The 26,199-nt window shown below is 46.2% G+C and overlaps 1 pseudogene across 2 annotated transcripts in view; it reads right to left on the bottom strand.

The window, feature by feature from the left end:
* Positions 1-1,298: 1,298 nt before the first annotated feature.
* The window catches only part of LOC146856504 (leucine-rich repeat-containing protein 3 pseudogene), a 304,837-nt pseudogene continuing 279,936 nt past the window's right edge, over positions 1,299-26,199 (bottom strand). For both annotated transcript variants that reach the window (XR_014981502.1, XR_014981503.1), the window contains one exon: positions 1,299-6,044. The product of XR_014981502.1 is annotated as a leucine-rich repeat-containing protein 3 pseudogene, transcript variant X1 (transcript). The remainder of the gene's footprint in view (positions 6,045-26,199) is intronic.

Raw genomic sequence — 26,199 nt, 5'->3', positions numbered from 1 at the left:
ATTATATGGGGCAGGGTAGCCACCTTATCAAATTGCTATATTTGAGCATCTGGGCCCACGTTAAACTGCCCCAGGACGCCCTTCGGGCTCAATGGGTGGCAGATGCGGGCAGGGAACTCGCAGATAGGGAATGGACGGATATCCTGGAGGACCCACGGAAGTTGTCCCGTAATGCCAAGTTTAAGTTCATACAATATATGGTCCTGCACAGAGCTTACTTAACACCACGCCGCTTACAGAAGATGTACCTGGACATGACACATCACTGTCCCCGTTGCAAATTATTGGAAGTGGTTCTTATACATATGCTATGGGCTTGCCCGTGCCTTGAAGAGTTCTGGGGTGGGGTTAAACAAATAATAGAAGAGACCACGCACCTTTCAATAGAGGGCTCGATACTGGAGTGCTTGTTGAGCCTCCAGAAGCGTAGGATGTCGCAGAATGTCCAGCTTCGCTTCCTGGATTTAGCATTTATAGTAGCCAAGAGATCCATCACCATGCGCTGGAAATCAGCTAAACTACCTGCAATACAGTCCTGGCACAGCGAACTCACGAGATGTGGGGAAGCCAAAAGTGTTACTCTCCGCAGGGAGGAGGACCGAGGGCTTAGGAATAACCCAATTTCATTGGACTAGAACACACTACAGGAAACCTTCAAAGGCACTAACCCGGACGACATTTCTGACACCCCAAACACACAATAGGCATTGACAACGAGGAAGTGTACATAGTTCCTGTATAATAGGTGAGCAGAGGGTCGAAGTACAAGTTTGTGCACAGCACTGGCGAACAACACGTATACAGGACGTAATAGTGGTCTATGATGCGGAAACGACTGCCAGGGAGTGGGATATGTAGGATGAGGTTACACATTCAAAGTTAATGATCATTGTACGTACTTGTTGTTGATACTGCACACAGATAAATTCAGGTTAGATACCAGTTTTTTTTACTGTATCAGGCAAAAGGTCATGAACGCAATGTTAACAATGCCATGTTGAAAATGCAATTGCACAACTGAACCAAGTTGATGGTATGTAAAGGTATTGAATGAAAATCAATAAAGTATGTTTTTAAAGAAAAGATGGACCTCTAGCGCGATAAAAGAAACTGTATCTCTGTAAGTGGAGAATTACGTGGGTACCGTGAATGTATTCCCTTGCTCCTTGAATGTGGTCGAAATATTTCTCCGAGGTAAGTTTTGAAACTGTACATGAATGCAATGCGAGAGTTCTGGAACAACACAAGAACACACACAATAATTCAGTCACGAGGCTAAATACTTAGAACGTTTTATTTAAAACTACAGCATATTCTGGTTACTCAGAATAAATTTTACCATTATTCTGCCTACAGAATCATTACAAAAATCCAGGTTTGAAGTGTGGCTCTTGCTCACTTTTCAGATTCAAGTTGGTGAGCAGAAGAACAGCACACACCTTCTTCGAAGCATTGTTCAACTTGGCCTGTCTCCAGTTGGTGGCCCAATTGGACTATCACAGTGTTTCAAATGACGTATGGTAGCATGAACAGTCTGGCCGAGGAGGAAGCATGCGGTGAGCAACCTAGGTCTTGGGGCCGAAACGATCTCAACCTATTCTCAAACTTTAAATGGGTAAGAAGCCCGGCTCGCTGGCGTTGAGCCGGGCATGGAATGCGAGTGCCTAGTGGGCCACTTTTGGTAAGCAGAGTTGGTGATGAGAGCAGTCATGGAAACTGAATTCTAGAAGAAACAAATAGCTACATATATAGGCGTGATCCATGTGTCTATGGATGTCTAATTTCCAGCACCACTAGTCCCTATTTTGGAATCACTTTCGATTATTTCTGTAACACAGGTAGTACAGTCCCAGTTTCACGATCCTGCATCAGTTTGAGCATCTGCGTCACACGGAGGCACTGCTGTCATTGTTTCTCCTGACATGCTTGTGCTGTAGTAACATGACAATGGCATAGACGTTGTCGCAACTATCAAACTTGTAGCATTCTATGACATTGCTCTATTTTATCACCATGACTGTCTTAGTTCAGACACAATGGCACTTACCAGAGAGATTGCCCCTATCAGGAATCATTACAAACAGCTTCTTTTCAACCTGCAGATTTTACCATCAACCAATAAAAATATGAATAATCCCCCAGTAAATAGGATAGGTTAGGAACTAGACGGTCTCTGTTTAATTCTGACCTTTACAAGTGTTCAATAAATGGCAGCTGCCTTTGTACTGTGCTTCACTGGCAATATCTCATTTGTTCAGATGATGCCAATTTCTTAGTGCAGCCACAATAAAAAAAACATATGAATTCCACTGCAAAGCCCGAATGCTAAATCATGTCTCTCTTTACTCTTTGGCTAATTAACCCAATCTGGCGAACATATCCTGAGGCCTATGGGCTGAGAGAGTGGTGGGGGTCAGCAGTCACCTCGAGACCATCTTTGCTACCCCTCTAAACTCATATCAAAGAATTTGTGGGTAAAATATCCCTTGTTGTGTGGAAAGCCAAGCTAAACAGTGGTCACAGAATTCACTAAAACTGTGCCTCTTGTCACTGTAATATTCCATCTCTTTAAAGGTGCATTTGAAGTGAAGGTGGATGACCATGACATGAATTTTCGCCAATGAACATGCCTCCTTTGGATGGCAAAGAAATCTCAGACCAGCCCAAAGGAGGAACCCATTCTCCCCCAATCATTTCAGTGATATTGCCCACTATGACCTAATGGCCTCCTTGGTACACATGGCGTGTGCATGTGGTGTGTCATAGCTAAGATCACAGTTCAGTGGTCAGTCAAAGAAAAATGACAACAAAATCCAAACCAAAACATAAAGAAAAAACACTCCCTTCTGTCCCCAAAGTTTGTCCTACTTGTATGGGTTCAGAAGTGACACATTTAGGTTGAATGCTCAGCTGCAACTACTTGCAGTAAAAAGGTGCAAAATAAGGGATTACTCAGACACAATATTTACTACGTCAGCTCCAATTCCGTTAGACCGAGACCACCTGTGAGGAAGCTAGGAAATATGGAAGGCTTTTTACCTTAAGGAGGCCTAACAAAGTGATATTCTCGAAGACTGATGGAGTAACTTCCTAGGTGGGTAATCATGTACTCATTCGTTGCAGAAATGGGTGACGATTTCATGAGGTGGGTTGGAGGTTTTGTTACAAGACGTACAGACCAATGAAAGAAATAGGAGGATTGCAGCTGAAATTCACTCAAACACTGCACTTTGTGCCCCCACACCATGTCAAAAGAATATCCTGGGGTGCAAGGAAGAGTGCCTATGGTGCAAATGCTTCTGGGGTACCTCAAGGCATGTAGCGTACCGCAGATTAAGGAGAGCCCCTCTTCCCTGGACACCCAGCAGGTGGCAGTGAACAATATGCTGGTATGCAGCTTTGGTGGGCTTCTGGGATAATGATTAAGGCACTACATTTGGAAGCAGGATTTCTGCCCCTCTAAAAACACTGTTGTGTGACCACTACAAAGTCGCCTTCTCTCTTTCTGCTGCTCGGAGTAAAAAATCAACAAAACTGGCAAGACACTACTACAACTTGGAAGTTCGGCAATGGCAACCACCCTGCTTGAGGGGGTGTGTGTATGAGCTATTTAGAAACCCCTCCAGTGCTGGGGTACCCGCCCCTCCTAGAGAAAAGTGAGACAGAAACTCAAGGTACAGGAAGAACACAGATGAGAGAAAAGCGCCTGCTAACGCTTGGAATGTAGTCTAGATCAACCTGCAAAACTTCAAAAGACCACAAAGCCTAAATATCAGGCCCAGTTCACAAAGGAGCCCACATGAGAGGTACCTTCCAAGAAAGATGGGAGCAGGAAAGACATTTACATTTTTCTTGTGCCTTCTACTACCAAAAAGGAAGACTATCTGTTTAATACCCAAGTCATTGAGGTTATGGCAAACTAGGCATGCTCTGAGGTTTTCCCATCAATGTGACTAACACTATATTCATGCACTGTACCTCAAAGATACTGAAGCCTATTTGCCCTTTACTTTGTGTCCTATTAGCGCAGGCCCATGTGAACGTAGAAGGTTGAAAAGGTATGGGGTACCCCGGCACTTATTGTAAGTGAAGTGTGTTGGATCTGGCAGCTCTGTGTAGCATTCACGTAAGTTAGATTACAGTCAAAGGATGAAGAGTCTGAAAGGGGGTAGGCTCTGAGGTCCCAGGGTGAACAGGCTGAAAGGGGGTAGGCTCAGAGGGCCCAGGCTGAAAGGGGTAGGTTCTGAGGGCCCAGGGTGAACAGGCTGGAAGGGGTAGGTTCTGAGGGCCCAGGGAGAACAGGCTGAAAGGGGGTAGCTTCTGAGGGCCCAGGGTGAACAGGCTGAAAGGGGTAGGTTCTGAGGGACCGGATCCCTTTGCAGGTGTTTGCCACTTACAAAGTATTAATATTGAGAAAAAGGCATTGAGCCCTTGACTGCATCAGACTGGGGTTGGTGTGTACTACCAGATATTTCTGTAGGGCACTGGTTAGTATCCAATGACCATGGATACCATGGCCATCTTTGGGCATCAATACTCTACAAACTATGCACAAAATGGCAGCAGTGTTGTCGAAAACACATCTCAGTATTTGGAAGACAGCTCCGCTTTGTCGCAGCTATGACTAAAAATATGCATTTGGATTGGCACAACGAACGGACTGAACTGGAAGTAACAAAATGTAGACACCAACCAACTACTGTGGATTCTCTACATTATTAAACCTAATCCTGCCAAAACTTGTTACAACAACTGTATTACAGTCAAAACCCTACTGTACTGGATTTTTCGGACTGCTGGAGTATCTATCCTGGACATCTGGCGTATGTGTGTATGTGTAGGTCATGTAAGTGTGGGCTTCACTGCCAGCCCGCTAAGTTGGTGGTCACAATAAAGCAAAACATTCTGGGCAGCAGACTGTAGATGACGATATAGAGCACTGTCTCTCGACTGAGACTCAGCCACTGAAAGCATATCAATCTTTGCTGACCACTTAGACGTACACGCGCATTTCTAGCTGCCTTCCGATTGGATAAAGAGCCCACACGATGCAGTGCACTTTCAGACTCCAGGAGGAAGAAACAGTGAAACAAGTCAGTGATAGCATATTTTGGGTCAGCTGCCACTAGGTATTGGGCCCCAAGATCAAAACAACTGGGCAGTGATTACTCTCCTTTACAATCTGTATGAGGTCAGAGGACAGTACTGACGGTATCCCCCTCTGCCGTGATTTTCTTGGGCAGAGGAAGAGATTTGAGGTACTCCAGGTGGCGCCGGGCCTCAGCCTGGTTCTGCCGCACGTAGTAGACCACATAGGCTATAACCATGGTGAACCAGCAAAACATGGTAACCAGCATGGCCACATCAGTTGTTTTCTGCTGGATGCTACAGAAGTTGATACCAGAGTTAAGAAGGCGGATGAAGGGCTGTCCGGAGTACTCATCTTGAACTGCACTGTGGCACACAATCTCATTCGCTGTCTCAGGGTCCAGGTTGAGTGTTTCAAAGAGTTCCTGTAAAGAGCACTCACAGTGCCAGGGGTTGTTGTAGAGCCGTGTCTTGGGCCTCAGTCTCCCAAAAGCCTCACGCCCAAGCTGCTGGATCTGGTTATTGGACAAGTCTAGGAGGCGTAGGTCATCACCCAGGTCACGGAAGGCACCAGGCTCTATGCTGTCAATCATGTTGTTGGAGAGGTCAAGTTCTCGCAGTTTGGACAGGTCCCTGAAGGCACCCTCTGGGATGTTTGTGATGTGATTGGAGTCAAGGTAAAGCAGATGTGTGTCCTGGGGGATGTCATGGGGAATCTCCTTTAGTTCTCGCTGGGTGCACCGTACTACCCAGCTATCTGCCGAGCAGTTGCAGCCCTCCGGACACATGTGGGAGCAGCGCAGGCAGAGGGCCAGGACCAGGAAGTGAAGCAAGGGCATCAAGTATGCCAGTCGGGCAGGGCGTGTCTCTTTCGCGGGCATCTCAGCATAGTCTCTTTCTGGGCATCGTGGTCATCGAAGTGAGGAGCTCCTTAGGTCACATCAAGTGCAGCAGACCTGGGGAGATGAGAATAGAATTAAGGAGGGTAAAAACAAACAACTGCACAGATTTGTCATGTACTGTGGCTGGTTCCCAGCACTATGCACATAGAAAAACTGATCGGTGTTGAGGAGGGAAATAAGAGACGGAGATGAGAATCTGAGTTGAGGATGGATGGACATTAAAGATAGCAAGTTAAGATATGTTTTGTTATGTTATGGGGTATTTGGATAGTGAAGCATTTGCCAATTACCTGGCCTCATGGCACTTTGTACATAGGTTTGCCTGCCTATGTGATTCATCTAAAGGTTGTGGGAGTAAAATTCTATACCTCGAAATCAAGACACACCAAAATTTACCTCGAACAGTAATGCCACATCTTAAAGGATCGGAGATGGTGTTAAACCTCAATTTCATGATGCAGTGTCCACGTGTAAAGGCACCTCCCCCCAAATAATCAAAATCAAGATAAATACAATTCAATAAACACACTATATTTTAAAAGGAATGGGCAAATTGAGTGCGCCCAATCAATAACCGAGTTCTAGAACAATGAAAAGGTAAAGGGTTTTATGACAAAATTCAGAAGTAAAGCGGTAGAGTCAATGCCAAGAAGGCTTTCAAATGCAGAGCTGCACAGAGTATGCAAACATCAGAAATTATTCTAAGTCCCAAATGAGCAGTAAAATCAATACACAACCAGACAGCATCTTTAGCAGCATCTAAGTCTCCAGGAAAGTCTTAAAAAATCTGGCCAGCCCCAAACTCGTTATTATTCATTATTCTTTCATATTAAATCAACAGTTCTGCAGATTCAGCAGGGTGTGAGCAAATAAAACAAACACCATATTGCCCTAAGACTTAAGCACTACCCCACTACATGAATAGTTATTCCGCACCCTTTATGCAAATGTCATCAGGAGATGCTAGAAGAGAACAACATACATTAACAATAACATCTTATGTGAACGGATAGGTCTTAGTGTACCAGGGGAAGAAAAAAAAACATGTTGCAAGTTATAGCTGAACCGGGGAAGTTCATCAGGAACCGAACAATAATAACAACGGAAAATTACTAAATTCATTACAGCTTGACTGTTTTGTGCGGAGGTTGTGGGGAGAGGATGTGCATGGTGGAGTTTGGGGGAAGCACTGAATGAACAATAGAATGACTTCCATCTTGTACAAGATGGCGTTTTACACAGCAATGTGGTATAGTTAACATTCATTAGACAAACGTCAGACGATATGGCCTGTACATGTGAGTTTGTGTGTTTAAATGAATACTCCACACTGTTAATATTGCACAAAAATACAAACCCTTAATTATCTCTAACAGGATAAAGAGAGTTTGTTCTCCACCTGCAGACGTGTGAGTGTGGGTAACTTGGGTAGTTTATACAATAAATGGGTGGGTCAGGCTGTTGCTCATTCATTCTAACAGTGTGTTGAGTGGGATGTCTTTTGTAGTGGTTCACAATGGGGCTGGGATCTTGGCCCCCTCTGCCTAAAGTCTGTACATTGATGTTCACCTGACACAAGTTCGGTTCAAACAAATTTTTTACAGGCAATTGGAATGTGGTAAATGAGAGGCCTTCATAATAAAGTTGTCAGTTATCTATTCAACCTTACTCATCCCATAAATACACAGTGGCGGCTCCTCTATAGGGGCGTTTGGGCGTCGCCCCACTGCTTTCTCGCAGTGCAAGAAGCAGAAATATAAAATGGTAAAAACTACCATTTTATGTTTTTGCTTCTCGCACTGCGAGAAAGCAGAAGTGCCTGGTTGTGGGAGGACGGGTGGGCGGTCCTGCTCGAGGGCAGGGGGGAGTGGCTTGCCCACTGATGTGGGTACTGACTGGTCGGCCCTGGAGCCGACCAGTCAGTACCCACAACAGTGGGTGTCAAGCGCGGCTCCTGTAAGAATGCAATCTGGATTTAATGTTGGTCTAGATAGGAGAGCACCACTCAAGTCTTGCGAAGGTTATTAAGACCTTGCACATTCCAAGTTATGTCGGGCCACAGTGGGATTGTTGCATTGTGCTTGATAGCGGGCAGCCGGCTAATCCTTGTGTTGTTTATTGGATATGTGGTGTAGTAAGTAGTACTCTGGTGGCATTGCTAATAACCAAACCCCAACCCTCCTGTCCCCCACTTCAGCATCCTAATCTTGCTAAAGATACCCCTACTGTCAGAATTAATTAACTTCACAAAATAAATTAGAAGATCATACAACAAAGGATGAAATGCATTATCTATTCATCATAACCTTTGAGGGCTGCAAGAGTCCCAGTTCTCCAGGTGATCGGAGGTGGCCGGGAAAGGGCATCAGTGTTCCACACAGCCTCTGCAGGATGGGCGGTCAGGTCGGTCCTGTTCATCGGGACAGTAAACCCCCCATCTTTCATCAAAATCTGGTGATTGAGGAGCACATCAAAGGCAGCACACAAAGCGAAGGGTAGAGCAGCCCCTGTCTCAATCCTATTTTAAGGGTCCTCGTAATCAATATCTTCAGTAGGTTCAGCCTGTTCCTTTAGGTCGAAAGTCTTAAGGAAATCTTTTGCAGCCTTAGGAGTTGCAAATACTTTCAGAATTCAATCATCGTCAATGTGAAGGCGTGCCAGGGAGAGTACTGCGTATGAAATCGTGACCTTTTGTAGTTGTCTGTTTATGCGTAAGTATTCCAGGCGAGCCGCCCAAACTGCCACTATAAAATCTAGAAAGCTATGTGGTTACCCTGTTAAGCCAGGTCTTTCTTCTCACACGCCAGCCTCGGTACTTTGTCTCGTTTGCTGTAGTGCTATAGTTTCACGATGACTGGGTGTGGCTGTGTCCCAGGCGGTGGCCTCGCCATGAGTGAGCGATGCGCCTGCTCTACGACTAGCAGGAGCGACAGATTTTCTGGCCCAAAAAGCTTGGTAAGAATCGTTTCAACATAAGTCTCCATTTTGTCTGTGTTTTTTTTACTCCAGCACACCAGTGATGCGCAAATTGTTACAGTGTGAGCGATCCTACAAATCTTCATTCATAGCCTGGATGACCACCAGAACTTTCTACATGTTCAGGTATTTCATGCTCATAGATTGTAGATTGTCCTCTGCTGTGGATATCCGTTGTTCAGCTGCTGTGATTCGCATTGACTGTTTATCCAGTTTCGCTGTCATATGGTCCAAACGCAGGTTCAGCAAGTCAATTTTATCCTCAATGGACTGAAGGCTCTGATGCATGTGATCTCCAAAGCTGTCGCCCCTCCGAGTGTCAGAGGCTTGTTCTTGGTTCATCTGGGTGTCCTACGGAGATTTAGTAAAAAGGTGTAAGGCGTGTTTGGCTGCAACACCTTTCCCCATGGTCTTTAGCGGGGCTGTCCCCGATTCGTCCTGGAGCGCCATCTGTGGCCACCTGTCCAATGGTCCGAGAACAGCTCCTGTGCCAAGCTACCTTCTGGAGATGCAGTAGCACCCCGTGTATCTGTGAGTTCTCAGACCTCCTTCCTGCCTACCCTTGCAAACGTGTGCAGTGAAGTTTGTAAGAGTTTCTAGAGCGAGGTCACCCCAGGCTTCACAGATTGTTGTGTGTCAATGGGGCAACACATATTGATCGTTAAGACTGTAGTTGGGTACCCTCATATCACCCACATGTGGACTCAGCAGTGTGGGCACTCCACTGCATCACAGTCTCCTGGTGACGCGTAGTTAGCAGCTATGCCAGGGAGCACCGTGATGAACAGTACTTCATGGAGGTGGCACCTCTAGTATCACAGCGTTGTCTCTTACGTGCAGGCCCAGGCAGCAGGCCCTAGAGTGCCAAGCAGCACGCGTTTTTCAGATGTATTGTAGGCCTTCACTTTGTGTGCTAAAATCGTATATGAGCAAATTTGACAATTTCTGAGTCTCAGATATCGTTCACTATCACTGCTCATGGCCGATTCTGATTCAGGCACTCTTATTCTCTCTTTATGCCAGCTCCGCTCTCCTCTAGCATCTAGAAGCAGTATTTGCTAGGGGACAGCAGCCGCAGGAGCGACACGGGGTGGACGGCAAGCAGATCGGACGTGTCCCTAATGCCGCTGCAGTCCGCAGCCTACCTTGAACACAGGCCAGCCCGCCTGATCAGGGCGTGGCCGCTGCCCCTTTTCTGGCTCCTGTCTGAGGTCTTGTCACGCTATGCAGCAAGCATGTTCACCGGGTGTCTCTCTGCAGGCCCTTGCTCAGCACGATGAGGCCCACACAGGCGATCTCAGCATCAGGGGTCCGTGCCACAACAAGCTTCAGGGTGCACCTCCCCCACACAGTCCAGCCACTCTCTGCAATCTCGAGCGGCCTGCCACACATTCAGTCAGCTCCAGGGCCCCAGCCGCAGGGCAGATCTGGGATGACCAGCACACAGTCTCCTCGCTTTCCCTTAGACCTCCTCAGGCTGTGGCAGCCGCTGTTATTAGGTCCATCCAGCCCCATACTCCGAGGTGCTCTGCCTACATCCAGTCCAGGGTAAGTCGCAGTTAGGAGAGGGAGCTTCCAGGCAACGGTCCATGGGCCTGCCCCGACAGGCATGTGAACAGTTAAGTGTAGCTCTTAAGAAAATCAAGAAAGGCAAATCTACAGGTCCAGACCTGATTTCCAATGAGATCTATACCATAATATCTGACAAAGTTATCATCATATGGTTAAAATGGTTTAATGATATCCTAAGAGGGTCCTCTCCATTGCCTGATTATTGGAAAAAGGCAGTAATTACACTGATTTTAAAACCAGGAAAAAATCCTACACAGTGTTAATCCTACCGCCCGATATCTTTGCTAAACTGCGACTATAAAATCTTTACCGGAATTCTGAACACCCGGTTAAGTAAAATTGTAGGGGCTTTAATACATGAAGACCAGAAGGGCTTTCTCCCCGGGCGTCAGATGAAGGACCTTGTCACTTCGTTAATTGGCGCAATAGATTTGGCAATGGTGGGTAAAGTTCCTCTAACAATTATAACTTTGGATGCTGCAAAAGCCTTCGATTGCATTAACTGGTGTTATCTTTCCAGTGTATTAAAGGCTTTTGGGTTTGATTCCACCTTTAGAGAACTTCTTGGAAAAATCTATAGCGAACCACGAGCCCAAATCTTAGTAAACGGAATCCTTTCAGCTTCAATCTCAATCAGGCTGGGTACCAGAAAGGGCTGCTCGTTGTCTCCTATACTCTTTGATTTATAGATAGAGCCCTTAGCTCAAAGTTTAAGGCTAAATAAAGAAATATCCCCCTTCTCTAGGAATGGCTTTTCAAGAAAACTAGCACTGTACGCTGATGATCTGATACTTTTTACATCTAATGTCAATCAAGCTTTACCCAGTTTATTTAGGGAGGTGCAGTCCTTTGGTGAGCTGTCAGGGTATGAGATTAACAGCGATAACACTGAGATTATGACCTGGAACTCTGAAGTGCAGCGTTTTAGGGTCTCAAAACAGTTAAGGTATCTAGGGATAACCATCACACAAGAGCTGACTGAACTCCTCAAAACAAATATAGCTGGAGTCTCTAAGGAGGTTCATCTTCTTTTGAAGAGATGGCAGAATTTTCCCCTTACACATTAAGGTAGGTCAAATTTGATCAAAATTTGCATTCTACTCAAGTTTGCTTACCTTTTGAATAATATCCCCCTGACTTTTGATAAAAACTTTTTAAATAAAATTCAGGGAAAGATTTCTACGTACATCTGGGCTAGTAAGGGGATCAGATTATTATGGAAAAAGCTCAGGCAAAAGCTAGCTTGTGGCGGCCTGGGCTTACCAGACCTACAATTATATTGTTGGGCATACCAACTGAAAAACAGTAGGATGCTCCTATTTAGGCCAGACGACAACTTGATAGGTTGCATGTTCAAGGCCATGCTGCACGAGGGTCGAGTTGACGGTTTTATGTACAAGTTCGGCACCCCTACATTTTTTTAAAAAGTCCGCCTGATTTTATACGCTGCTGCCAAATGATAGTTTGACTGCCGTACTACTTTAGGTATTCCCTACTTTAGTGAGTGGGCCCCTGTCTGGGATTCTCCAGGTACCCCAGAATGTCTGAATGATGCTTTATCTCAACCCCTGAAAGAGGCAGGGGTTCAGCGATGGGGCGACATAGTTGAAGGAACAGCTGTCTTCCCTGGGATACCTGGAAGAACTTAACAACCGACAGGCTTTCCAGATTTAAATATTATCAAATCTCTACCTAGTGCAAGAATCAACACTGGCAATTTCCGGGAGACAATGCAATGGAGGATGATCTCCAAGATTTAAACCCAAGAAAGGAGGAGATAGCTCTTTGGTATAATTATCTCCTGGATACAGCAGACAGAAAGTTGGACCCCCCCCCTACATGGTCTGGGAGATGTGCTTGCTTATTCTCTCTTTATGCCAGCTCCGCTCTCCTCTAGCATCTAGAAGCAGTATTTGCTAGGGGACAGCAGCCGCAGGAGCGACACGGGGTGGACGGCAAGCAGATCGGACGTGTCCCTAATGCCGCTGCAGTCCGCAGCCTACCTTGAACACAGGCCAGCCCGCCTGATCAGGGCGTGGCCGCTGCCCCTTTTCTGGCTCCTGTCTGAGGTCTTGTCACGCTATGCAGCAAGCATGTTCACCGGGTGTCTCTCTGCAGGCCCTTGCTCAGCACGATGAGGCCCACACAGGCGATCTCAGCATCAGGGGTCCGTGCCACAACAAGCTTCAGGGTGCACCTCCCCCACACAGTCCAGCCACTCTCTGCAATCTCGAGCGGCCTGCCACACATTCAGTCAGCTCCAGGGCCCCAGCCGCAGGGCAGATCTGGGATGACCAGCACACAGTCTCCTCGCTTTCCCTTAGACCTCCTCAGGCTGTGGCAGCCGCTGTTATTAGGTCCATCCAGCCCCATACTCCGAGGTGCTCTGCCTACATCCAGTCCAGGGTAAGTCGCAGTTAGGAGAGGGAGCTTCCAGGCAACGGTCCATGGGCCTGCCCCGACAGGCATGTGAACAGTTAAGTGTAGCTCTTAAGAAAATCAAGAAAGGCAAATCTACAGGTCCAGACCTGATTTCCAATGAGATCTATACCATAATATCTGACAAAGTTATCATCATATGGTTAAAATGGTTTAATGATATCCTAAGAGGGTCCTCTCCATTGCCTGATTATTGGAAAAAGGCAGTAATTACACTGATTTTAAAACCAGGAAAAAATCCTACACAGTGTTAATCCTACCGCCCGATATCTTTGCTAAACTGCGACTATAAAATCTACGTACATCTGGGCTAGTAAGGGGATCAGATTATTATGGAAAAAGCTCAGGCAAAAGCTAGCTTGTGGCGGCCTGGGCTTACCAGACCTACAATTATATTGTTGGGCATACCAACTGAAAAACAGTAGGATGCTCCTATTTAGGCCAGACGACAACTTGATAGGTTGCATGTTCAAGGCCATGCTGCACGAGGGTCGAGTTGACGGTTTTATGTACAAGTTCGGCACCCCTACATTTTTTTAAAAAGTCCGCCTGATTTTATACGCTGCTGCCAAATGATAGTTTGACTGCCGTACTACTTTAGGTATTCCCTACTTTAGTGAGTGGGCCCCTGTCTGGGATTCTCCAGGTACCCCAGAATGTCTGAATGATGCTTTATCTCAACCCCTGAAAGAGGCAGGGGTTCAGCGATGGGGCGACATAGTTGAAGGAACAGCTGTCTTCCCTGGGATACCTGGAAGAACTTAACAACCGACAGGCTTTCCAGATTTAAATATTATCAAATCTCTACCTAGTGCAAGAATCAACACTGGCAATTTCCGGGAGACAATGCAATGGAGGATGATCTCCAAGATTTAAACCCAAGAAAGGAGGAGATAGCTCTTTGGTATAATTATCTCCTGGATACAGCAGACAGAAAGTTGGACCCCCCCCCTACATGGTCTGGGAGATGTGCTTGCCAGATGAAGAGCTACAAACCTTATGGCAAGTATCTTTAGATATATTATACCCTTTAATTAAATCTGCTGCACTAAGAAAGAACCACCTTTTTACCCTTCATAGGATATATTGGTCTCCGCTTAAGATATCCAAAATGAGGGGAGGAGGAGATGCCAGATGTACAAGATGTCGTACCCACGAGGCGGATGATATCCATATGTTTTTCACCTGCCCAGTGTTGAAGGAATACTGGGACAATGTGGGTTAAGACCTTGACAGAAGCACTGGGTAAACATATTGAGGTATGCCTTGTTTTACATTTTTTGGGCTTAGTACAGCCCTTAGAGTGGGTGGCGGACTTTACGGATGAACAGCTTAAACTTGAGTTGTATTTCACTCTCTTAGCAAGACGAGAAATATGTAAAAAAATGGCGTCGGGCTGACCCTCCATCCTGGAGGGAATAGTGGAACTCAGTCAGATATTTTAAAGAAGGTTTATACCCACAATATTAGAAATGAACTTGTCCTATTTGGGAAATTATTAGATTCAGAGTAATTGGTATGGCTGGTAAGATCTGTCCAATGATTGCACCTCTTGGTCAGCCTACGATGTGTAATGTGGGCCTGGTCCCATAGACATCAGCTGAGATCAGACCCCAAGTTATAAGCAATTGGGCTGCTAGTACCGGGAGGATGCTTATACAATATTATGGAGGTTATATGAGGATAAAAAAATAAAGTGTAGCCCCCAAAGTGTGCAGCACAGTCCGCACCCCTCCAAGCTCTTGTAGCAGCACTCCTGACTCCTGTATGACCCATACCGCCAACACTTCTCAGGTGAGCTTTCTCAGCACGGAAGCATTCATTGCTGTAAGCTTGCGACCCCCTTTGTCAGTCACTGGCATGCTCCGCAGCACGAGTGCTCTGCCTCTATTTGAGGCCTATTTATGTGGTCCACAACATCCAGTTGATTTCTCTGGCCAGAGAGTCCCAGATGAATTTTTTGGGTCAGCTGGCTGCCCCCACTATTGTCAACTACAGCCCCCAGGTTTTGAGGTGTTCAGCAGCCGGATGGCAGGATTCTGGTCAGGTTATTCGTCCAAGCTGGCAGAGCTGCACTAAAGTACGGCCATCTTGCAGCGGACTCTCTAGCGCCCCCATCATAGCAACTTAAACCACAACTGTGGGATACATACATATACAAATATTCAAAATGTGAATGTGTGTCCTTATACCATTACTCGGCTCCAGAAAACTAGGATTTCTTGGAACTTGTCTGCATGAAGTGTTGATTTTAGCCGAACAATGTTATGCAGCTTAAAATGCATTTTACAATGCCGACTGCTATACTGACCAGGGTCTGGCATGACATCTGAGAGGACACACACCTGCAGGGAGTCTAGAGCTGAATCCCTGGCCCAAAACTAGAGAACCAGCTCTGGCAGGAGCCACTGTGCACCTGGACTCCAGGCATATCACTTGAATGGAAGCTGGACTCCACAGCTGCAGTGTCAGTCTTCAGCAAACTCCTTCTAGCCATACTAAATGTCCGGACAGCCTGTTCAAAACAAATTTAAGTCACGTACAGCAAACCTCATACAACATTACACCCCCACATTTCAAACTGAATTTCTGGAGGACACACTCTTCTTTTTGAGCAGCCACTTTGATCTACATGGAATGTTATGTGGCTCTGATAATAAAGCAGACCCCAAATAAGGAGAATGTCCAATATCATTAGCATCAACTGGGTTCTGTTACAGCCAACACTAAAAAGGCTATACAGAAACCAATGGGCCTACAATGTAGTGGGGCTAGTCTTTCTCAGGAAACCCTGTGACCATGTAATACTGAACCCTCCATCTGTCCAATGTAAATGCGCCTTTCGTAAAAGCAGCCTGAGGCTCCACACCCTGGGCATGGCAGTAACTTGGCAGAGAGTATAACAAACACATTCAATCAGCTCCATAAGTTTGTGGTGAGGGTCTTCCATCTTTCTCACTTCAATACAGGGCTAGCTTAGATTTAAAGGGCAGCGGGCGATGTACAAAGAACACTTCTTTTTCAGAAGGAGGGTTAAACAAGGGATGCAGTGAAAAGAAGAGTATTGTGTAGGCAGGGAGCGGATATGGGAAAAAGTGAGAGAGGGGAGAGGTAGGGACCTCTGAAGGCTATGTCAGCAGCAAACATTACTCTGCATTATTTCATTTTTAAGATACTTATTTAGCGCATCCGAACCTAAAGACATCTTAGCACAACACAGTCATAGCAAGAGTAATGGAGAAGAAATAGGTCAAATTTCATCAGATAGTTTTGAAAACGAGATATTATTGGCCAAGGCTATGTATGTCCTAGATTTTTGTTTCCGCACTACAGATGAGTAAGTAATAGGTGAAATTGGCAGATGACTCGTTGCAACAGGAAAGCAGTTTTTCACTCCTGCACTTTCATTTATCATCCTAATGCATTCTGGGAGTTGTAGTACTGCTACTTAGTGTTAACTTAATCAATTGGAGTAACGCACCTGGAAATAACAATCTGTAATAGGAAACTCTGTATACACTACAGTTTGGAAAGGGGATTTCTCAGTATGCAGGAGTCTGAAATGATTATACTCCTGCGGCTGGTGGGAAAACTGACAAAACTCTCAAGCAGTTTTGCAAGAAGGCCAAAGTCCTTTGAGACTTATTGGAGAGCACATGCAGGATATGGACCACATAACCAAAGGGTTGGAAACTTCCTTTTTCTGTTGTCGCTTGTCGTTCCAGCCCTGCTAATTAAGTCTCGAGTCTTTGTAGTCGGCCCCTAATGGAGCGAAGCACCCCAGCATGTTTCAAAATGACCACGCCTCTAATAAAGACCTTAAATGTTTCCCATATGGTGGACATCTTAGGGACACTACCCAGGTTAGTGGCAAAGAATAGGTCTATTTCCTGCGATACGTCTGCTCTAAACACCTAATCAAACTGGGATTATTGGGGAAACCGCCATGTCTGGACCCTGGGGTGAATATAGTCTATTTTCAATTGTAATTTAACTGGGGAGTGATCTGAATATGTATGTGGAAGGTGCTCGCAGTGTGTTACGTACTGGACTAGTGCGCGGGACACCAGCCAGTAGTCTATCCGCGTGTGGATGTCATGTACCGATGAGTAGTGTGTGTACTCTGTGCCTGTTGGTGACCGGTGTCGCCATATGTCCACCAGGTCTTCTGACTCCACTATTGCTGCAATTGCCTTAGCTGCTGCTGCAGGTGGGCGCTGGGGGCCTCTCAAGACGACGAGTGCAGGGGATTGCACGCAATTAAAGTCGCCTCCCCACAGAGTGGGCACTGTCGTGTGTGCAGTGTACGACAGGATTGACATAATAAGGACCATACACTCCCACAACTCGTACATCAAGGTTACCTTTGCGACAATGCACTATAACGTATCGACCTTCAGTGTCGAGTGCTACCATTTGTATTGTTATGTTAGACCCCTGCCTGACCCAGACCAGCATGGTAAGTGAAGCCAGCCGCCACACAGGTGCCCTTCATTCTCCTCTGTGTCAAAAGACCAGTAGCCGGAGCCAAGTGTGTTTCTTGTAACACTGCAACATCTATATGGCGTCTAAGCAGGTACAAAACCACCTTACGTATTTTGCGCTAGTCATTTAATCCCCTTACCTTCCAAGTTAGAAAATGTATTGTGTGATCCTCCTGAGAATGAGTGCGGTTATACACCCGCTAAAGTTTATGCATTTGAACGACTGTTACATTAAGCACATAACTGCCTACGTGAACATAGTAATACTTATCAATGCTGTTGCTGCTCCACAATGCCCAAATTTCCCGAACCTCCCACCCCCACCCATGTTGCGTCCCCCAACATTTGACATGAGGACATAATCCCCTACCTCAAACCTTAAACACCCTACTAGTAACAATGTGTAATACACTGAGGGGCGGTGAGTGCCCAACCAACTGTTGAGCTCAAACATTGCTGCGGTTATTGCATTGTTAATGTCATTCATCCATGGCTTTAACTATATAACTCTAAACTGATGTTCTGTTCTGGCTGCAAAGCTTACCATCCCAGGTGCCATTATACGCAATCCAGCACTGCACCCCCGCCCGTTATCCCACAGCACACTAGTCAACCCAATAACAGAGCTTGACATCCGTATGGAACTTAGCTTATGAATTTCCTGGTCCCAGGTATAACAGTAATAGATTGCCTCACCGACCATGTTGTCCCTGTTAAGGTTATGTCCGGTTATTGAGCACCCAATTCACATATGCCAATGTCAATCGTTTTGGTCAAGCAAATTCCCGAAAGTATTGTCTGCCGCATGATCCACCATTGCCTGGGAACTGTTCTGTGCCTTGGCATAGCCTTTTAGCGCCTGTTGGGTGTTTCCCGGGTCCGCATACACCTTCGATTTCCTGCCAACTGTAACCTTCAGGCGGCCCGGGTACAGCGTGGCATAGTCGATGTTAATCTCTTTAAGCTTGCGTTTGACAGGCGCAAAGCGTCTATGCGCCTCCTGTACCTGTGGGGTGAAGTCCAGATACAATGACAACATGGAGTTCTCAAAGTTGAGTGATCGCAACTCACGTGCTTTACGCAGTGCAGCATCCCTGTCTCGGTAGTTGAGCACCCGGGGAATAATAGGTCGGGGAGGGGTTCCGGGAGAAGCCTGGGCGCCAGTGACCGATGTGCCCGCTCCATTGCAGAGAATGTGTCAAGGCCCATAAGAGTGGTAAGTTCTCCACAAAGAGCTCCATGTTCCCCGTGGAAGTGGATTCGGGAGACCCACTATGCGCAAATTGTTGCACCTAGAGCGCGCTTCAAGATCTTCTGTCTTAGCTCGTAATAACTCCACAAGTTTCGCCGCCTGCTTCTGCGCACTTGAGGTCTCCACACTACTATCCTCAAACTCCGAAACGCGCCTCTCCACCATGTCTATTCTCACCACATGTTTGTCCAACCTTTCCGATATGCGGTCCATACGAAAGGAGAGAGAGTCTATTTTTCCATATATGGTGGAGAGGCTCTGTTGCATGGCCTCCAAAATGTGCCGTAGATCTCCTCCTGGCTCAAGACCAGCAGCTCCATGTTCCCCCGGATCAGTGTCTGTGCCATCCTCTCTAGATCTAGTGGATCTTCGCTGGTCAAATTGTAGTTTCGACTGAGTTTTGTCCGACTTCCCCATGCTGCCGTTATTATAATTTTGGGGTCGAAACGTCGACTTTGCCATATTTTGAGCCCTTTTTCATTGTAAATAGCACTGTGATGTATATATTGTCACTACCTCTCCTCTCACTCCTAACCCTCACTTGACCCACAATATCTTTCTTCACTTTCCTTTCCTTTTTTGGGGCACATCTGTTTTGCATTACTTCCAGATGTTTTACTGGTTTGATAACATCTACGGATGTTCAATATGAATAAATAATATTGAGCATGAATTTGTAGTATAAGTAATTTAATGCTTGCTGGTACTTAATTGTGTGTGTTCTTAGAAGTTATTCTACTTGGACCACTTTCTTCTGCTGTACCGTCATTTACCCAGGTCCCAATTACTTTTTTTGGGTTATACCCTTTTTAGGTCTCGCCTGATCCAGCGCATGCGCTGGTCTGGCGAGACTTATTGAGAGGGCTCCAAAAAGTGCTACCAGGCCAGCCTAGAGCCACAGTGCATGTGCGCGGGCGCGCGCACCGCGCTTTACCGAGATTACTTTCGGTTTCGCGGCCGCACGGCCGCTTTGATGTTTGATCGTGATCGCAGTCGCGATCACTTTCACGGCCGCTTTGCATAGCCAATAGGTCTCGCTTTTGGGACCTTATAAGTGTTTAGTTATGCAACTGTTGCATGGCTAAACACTTATAAGGTCCCAAAGGCGAGACCTATTGGCTATGCCAATGCTTGTTTGTAATGCCGTTATTTAATTGGCACTTAGGCCTACAACTGTGATGGGAGGCTGCTCTTTCGAACCAATCTAGCAGCAAGCGCTATGCAAATGTCCCAGAAGCCAATCTTCGGATCCCTATATGCACTGGCTGTCCGTCGTATGCCTCACTGATTGGCTGCCCCACGAGGTGTCTCTCCCAACCCCTGGGTTGTTGTTGATCTTCAATAGCTAGGGCCTTTGAGCCCTCCTGGTAACACAAATGCTGAGCGCCGCAGCGCCGATGCGGGGACAGACCCAACAACTCCTCCGCACCCAGGAGAGCTGGACGTGTTGCTGCAATCACCAGGGGAGCTGCGAGGTCCACGGCTGGGCCCCACCACAAAATGGCACCTTCTATTACTCGCTCTACGCCATTACAATTACATGCGGGGGCGGGCGGGGCACCAAATGACTGCGATCGCTCCCATGGCCCCCGCTGAGCACCGCAGAGCAGGCACATCACTTCAGGGCATGTGCGGTCTGCCAGTCCCGTCTCACGAGCAGTGCCGCTGCATCCAGACGCGGCCCAGGCGCCGACACACCATGTGGCCCCCCCGCATGCCGCAAACGATCACAGCAACCCCGCAAGGGCCCCTGCGCCGCAGCCTCGTCGCCCACAGGCAATCGTCCAGATCCGGCTCTGACAGGCCCCGTCCTTCTCCACGCGTGACAGTTCCGGCAAATGAGGGGTACAATGTGCGGCCAGTGCACAGCGCCATCTTCAGCACTTAATATTCGGCCTTGACTGCTGTGGATGAAGGAAATTATTGTAGGATAGCAGTGCCGGAGCTCCGTTACCTCCCGGCCATCTTGAGGAAAGGCAAGCTCCGCCCCAAAAGGCTGCAAACTTTAGAGGGTGCAGTAAGGTCACACTGACCAAAACTCACTGACTAAGACTGGTAGAACAAAGACTTATCAGTTATGGTCAGGCTCTGCAAATGGTGTATTCTGCTACCCATGGAACTCTACCTACAGGAAGGCTCAATCGTGATCAAAGGCTGGCAGGAACTCTGTTGGATCAAACCAGAACTTAGCCCGCGCAAGTAAGGCAATAGTGGTGCTCAAGCTCAAATATGAAATATGGAAAGTGGGTCAGCATGGGGTTGAGGTATATTAATGATATGAGAACACAGCAGAAATTTAGTTTCTTATTGCAGGAACAGCCCAAATCTTTCATATCACTCGCCATGACATCCCAGTTGTTTCTCAATCTTCAATGTGAAACAGTTTTAAGAGTCTGCATTTCCCTAAAAGATGATTCCCCGGCTTCCCCACATGCTGTGACGGCACTGGGTGCGTCTGAAAACTCATGCTTCTACAGGGCAGGCACCTACGTCCTATTCACGCAAAAGTATTGTCAATTCTGTCTTGACAGCAATGCAGTTGTCATTAATGGGACTGCTGGCTTAGGGAGTAGACATTATTGTGAAAAATCCCAGGAGGCCAACTGCAAGACAGTACAAGAGGATATTCACAGGGGTGAACTTGTATTATTGTCTGAAGACAGTGGTGCTCAAACCTTTTAGAACCACAAACGTTCATAACCCACCTAGCTTTAATGGACACGAGGTAGGCTATTTTTTTTATGTAACTAAAGCCTCGTGTGGTAGCTCATAGTCATTTACAGACATTACATTTTCCATTGAAATGGATACTGGATCTGCAAACATACGGCTTTACTGACAAAACTATATTGCACACAATATGTTTGTGGTAATCAGTGAATATTTATAATTTGTGCACCACTAAGTAAAGTGTCTTGATTTGTTTTGATACTATTACAATCTTTGTTTCTATCACACTTGAGAATTACAAAACATTGGCTTCATTTTTGCTTTCCTAACTACTAAATGTGTACAGTTCATTTGCAGGGATCTACATTTTGTTGTGTGTAATGAAAAAATGACATCCTGCTGCCTTTCGTTTCAAGCACATGTACCCCAGGACGATTGACACATAATTCACTTTACTTTTCTTCCTCCGATTACAAAGTCAGAGGAGTTTGTAAACATCCTTCCCCATGTTAAAACAATCAGCAGTTTATCAGAGGACATATCCTGACATATGACCTCTGTCTTTGAAGCGCAGCAAATGTGACAATATAAATACATAATTTAAAGGCATCCTTATTTATTGCTTTCACATACACGACCCACCAAAAGTCAGCTTGCGATCCACCAGTGGGTCGCGACCTACAGTTTGGGGAACACTGGTCCTAAAAACTTGTTTTAACTTACTGTGACGATGTACTGTCATGCTATTTTGCTCAGAATGCTAACAGGAGTTGCGTTTTTCAAGGAGGCATACATTTTTTTCTAACTACCAATGTTCTTGTACGCTCGTGCAGGTGATTCGGTCCCCTAGAGGAAGTGGATAACATTTTGCTGTATATCTGGAAGTGTGACAAAAATTGGCAACACTTTTGTTTCCTACAATTTACCAGCGGTAGCAAACTGTGAAGATAAAGTTGATACTTATACATTTATTAAATAAATGGTGAAAAGGAGGTAAGTGGCAGTGGTAGATCGGGTCAGGGTAGATTGTGGTAGATTGGAATGGGGTGGAGTGGGGTAGATTAGAGTGGAGTTGGATATATTGGAGTGGAGTGGGGTATATTGGAGTGGGGTAGACTGAAATGGGGTAGACTGAGGTAGATTGGAGTAGGTTAGAGTGCAGTATATTGGAGTGGGAAAGATTCTATGGATTGGAGCTGAGTGGGGTAAATTGGAATGGAGTGAGGTAGATTGGACTGGGGTGGATTGTGGTACAGTGGCTTAGACTGGGGTGCAGTGGGATACATTGGAGCGTGGAGGATTGGGGTAGAGTGGAGTGGGTAGATTAAAATGGGGTAGATTGTTGTAGAACTGGGCAGAGTAGGGTAGATTTGGGCAGAGTGGGGTAGACTGGAGCAGAGTGGGGTAGATTAGATCAGAGTTTGGTAGATTCTAGTGGAGTGGGGTAGATTGGACTGGGGTGGGGTGATTGGGTTAGGGTGGAGAGGACTGGGGTAGTTTGGAGTAGAGTGGGGTAGATTGGAGTAGAGTGGGGTAGATTGGAGTGGAGTTGGTAGACTGGCTTGGAGTGGTGTAGATTGGGATAGATTGTTGTGGTGTGGGGGTAGATTGTAGTCGGGTAGATTGAGGGTAGACTGCATCATAGTGGAGTGGATGGGGTAGACTGGAGTGGGGCAGATTAGAGTGGAGTGGGGTGACATGGAGTGGGGTGGGGTGAATTGAGTTAGACTTTACTGGAGTGGGGTAGATTGAAGTGGAGTGGGGTATATTGTGGTGGGGAGGGTGCCATGGGGTAGACCTGGGTTGGTTGGGGTGGAGTGGGTTGGGGTGGATTGGGTTAGACTGTATTGGATTGGGGTAGAGTGGAGTGTGATAGACTGGAGTGGGGTTGGTTAGATTGGAGAGGGGTACATTGGGGTGGGGTGGGGTAGATTGGAGTAGAGTGTGGTAGATTGGAGTGGAGTGGGGTAGATTGGGGTATATTTTGTCGCATGGATGGGATAGATTGGAGTGGGGTGGATTGCGTTAGACTGGATTGGAGTGGAGTGGGGTAGATTGTGATGGGGTGGGTGCTGTGGGGTAGACCTGGGTGGGGTGGAGTGGGTTAGAATGGATTGGAGTGGGTTAGAATGAAGTGTGGTAGACTGGGGGTATATCGGGGTTGGGGAATTTGGAGTGGGGTACATTAAGGTGGGGTGGGGTGGTGTACATTGGAGTAGGGTGGAGTGGGTTAGATTGGATTAGAGTGGGGTGGAGTGGGTATATTGAGTGGAGTGGGGTAGAGTGGAGTGGGGTAGAGTGGAGTGGGGTAGAGTGGAGTGGGGTAGAATGGAGTGGAGTAGTTTGGAGTGGAGTAGATTGGTGTGGAGTGGGGCAAATTGGAGTCAAGTGGACCTGGGTAGACTGGAGTGGGATAGATTGGCGTAGGCTGGAATACACTGGAGTATACTGGACTGGAGTGGGTAGAATAGGGTGGAGTGGGGTAAGCAGTGTGGAATGGAGGGGCGTAGAGAGGAGTGGGTTGGGTGGTGTGGCGTATTGTGGAGTGAATAGCATAGAATGGAGTGGCATGTCAGAGTGGAGTTTTGTAGAATGGAGTTGTGTGGCATAGAGTGGAGTAGTATGTTGTAGAGTGGAGTCGTATAAAGTGGAGTGACGTAGTATGGAGTATACATGGTGTGGAAGCACACTGCCATTACAGACAAAACATTTTCAATTGAAATGATCATTATATTTGCACCCACATACACTTTTGCTGTGCAAAAACGAGAATGAGCTGAAAGGTCATCACCTAGTTTATGGATGTGTTTTGAAGCCCTTGTTAGGTCGAGCCTAGGCAGCACGCATACGCTCTTGTGTATGCATTGCCTTTGAGACATGCTGTATTCACTCTGTGGTCTTAGACCCCGCCTCCAGCTTTTGAATGGCTTTTGTCAGTGTCCTTTAAAAAACACTGCTTCTAATTGGATAATGGTTCCTGCTTGTCCCACCTTTTCTCAATTGTTAACTTTCATGGAGTATTGCCGGAGGACTTGCCCGCTTCCACTTGTGACATTGAATGTCGTGTCTTTGGAACTTTATTTTTCAGTTAGAAGACAAGCACTTCTTATAGGTAGGATTCCATATTGCCACTTTTAAAACCCCCAGCATAATCTCAATCCCCCACACACCCCGTCGCTGCTTCATCTTGCTCCCGACCCTTTCAGCTCACTTCCCCACCCTTTCATCTGACCCACCCCTCCACCTCCACCAACGAGTCCATGCTGGCTGTTGTTTCATTCTTCCTTTTAGGACTACTACGTTCTTACTATATGATCCCTTCAGGGATTTGTAGCACTTGCTGAAAAATTGAAGCTTTAGTTCACTCGTCAATTGTGGATGGGGTTTGGAGCAATGTGTAAGTACATGATTGTGTGCATCTCGGAAGTACAGCGTGTACTGGCAGTGGAGACATGGTCCATTTGTGGATGGATGAGGATTTGAAGTTAATTGTACAGGTGGATTTATTTATACAACATATATTTTAGTTTTTGACATTCCATGGGTTTTACACACCATTATAAGATTGTGGTAAAACTAAGTTTGTCAGCCCGTCCTTGAACGAAAGTTGTTTTGTATCAGGAAGAGATTTACATGACAAATAGTTTTGAGGTTGGTCTCGTTTCCATTTTTATAGATCGCCTGACAGCATGGCGAAATGCTTAAATCACTCGTGGTGCCGGCATTCAGCTTTTGGCAGATACAGGACGCACGTGATTATTTACTGTACCCATACGGTAAGACTGCATTGTTTTTAAACAACAGAAGTTGTTTTTTTGTGCAACTGGGCATATGTGGATAAGAGATGCTCATTCAAACTACCTTGGCTAGTACTTGCTGACACGAGTAAGATCCAGATGGCTCATGGTGTCAAGTTGAATCTTTCTGCCAGGATTGTTCACTTTTACGATTCTAAGCCATTCGTTCTTACAATGGGGCTGTTGGGATTCTAGTGCTATCAAGGGCTAAGATGTATATATAGCTTAGTATGCGCCAAGTTTAAACATAATTTCTCAAGACGTGTCATTTTGGCTAATACCACAATGGTTTGTGGTGTGTGCTTTCACCTGTTCAGGCAGGACGCACTTGCTTCAGGAGTAATACGGGAAAACATGTTTTCAAAGAAAGGGGACATATGTTTTGTTTACTGGACTCTGGTGTGAGGCATACTAGATATTATTAAGGAATTATTTTGTAAAATATAGAGACTTGTGCGGTGTGGGCAACAGCGTAAACTAGGACACAGATGTTTTTAAGTAAGGCCTACGTCTCACCTTTTGTTAGTTTGGTATGACCGGATTATAAACAGGATAATATGCTGCATGGCTAAACACTTATAAGGTCCCAAAGGCGAGACCAATAAGGTACCAAAGGCTATGCCAATGCTTGTTACGGAAAGCGAGTACTCAGAAGGATTAAGTAAACAAGAGATGTTCAGGGGAGGGACGAACTCAAGCTGGACAGCGTAAAGCAAATAAAGGTAGCAAGTAGAAAGCAAGCAACTGTGAGTTACAAACCACAAAACCAGTAGTAAGCAACGGGTGAAAAGCATTTCCAGGAAAGCTTTCAGAATGCCCACAAGAAAGTCGCAAGCCAGTTGTGCTGTCTGGTAGGCTTCGACCTAAAAGATGTAGGCCGCGGGTAATGCCTTGAAAAAAGCGCATATTTGGGTGGAATATACAGCAGATTGCATCATGGAGGTGGCTGGTTTTAGGCAGCTAAATGACATAAATTGATGTGGTGAGAACAATTACACACAAAAAAAACTGGAGAGAAC

The sequence above is a fragment of the Triturus cristatus genome, chromosome 4_1 (genome assembly GCF_964204655.1).
Source record: "Triturus cristatus chromosome 4_1, aTriCri1.1, whole genome shotgun sequence".
Lineage (NCBI taxonomy): Eukaryota > Metazoa > Chordata > Amphibia > Caudata > Salamandridae > Triturus > Triturus cristatus.
The sequence above is the reverse complement of the archived record's forward strand: the minus strand, read 5'-3'. Positions and strand labels throughout refer to the sequence as shown.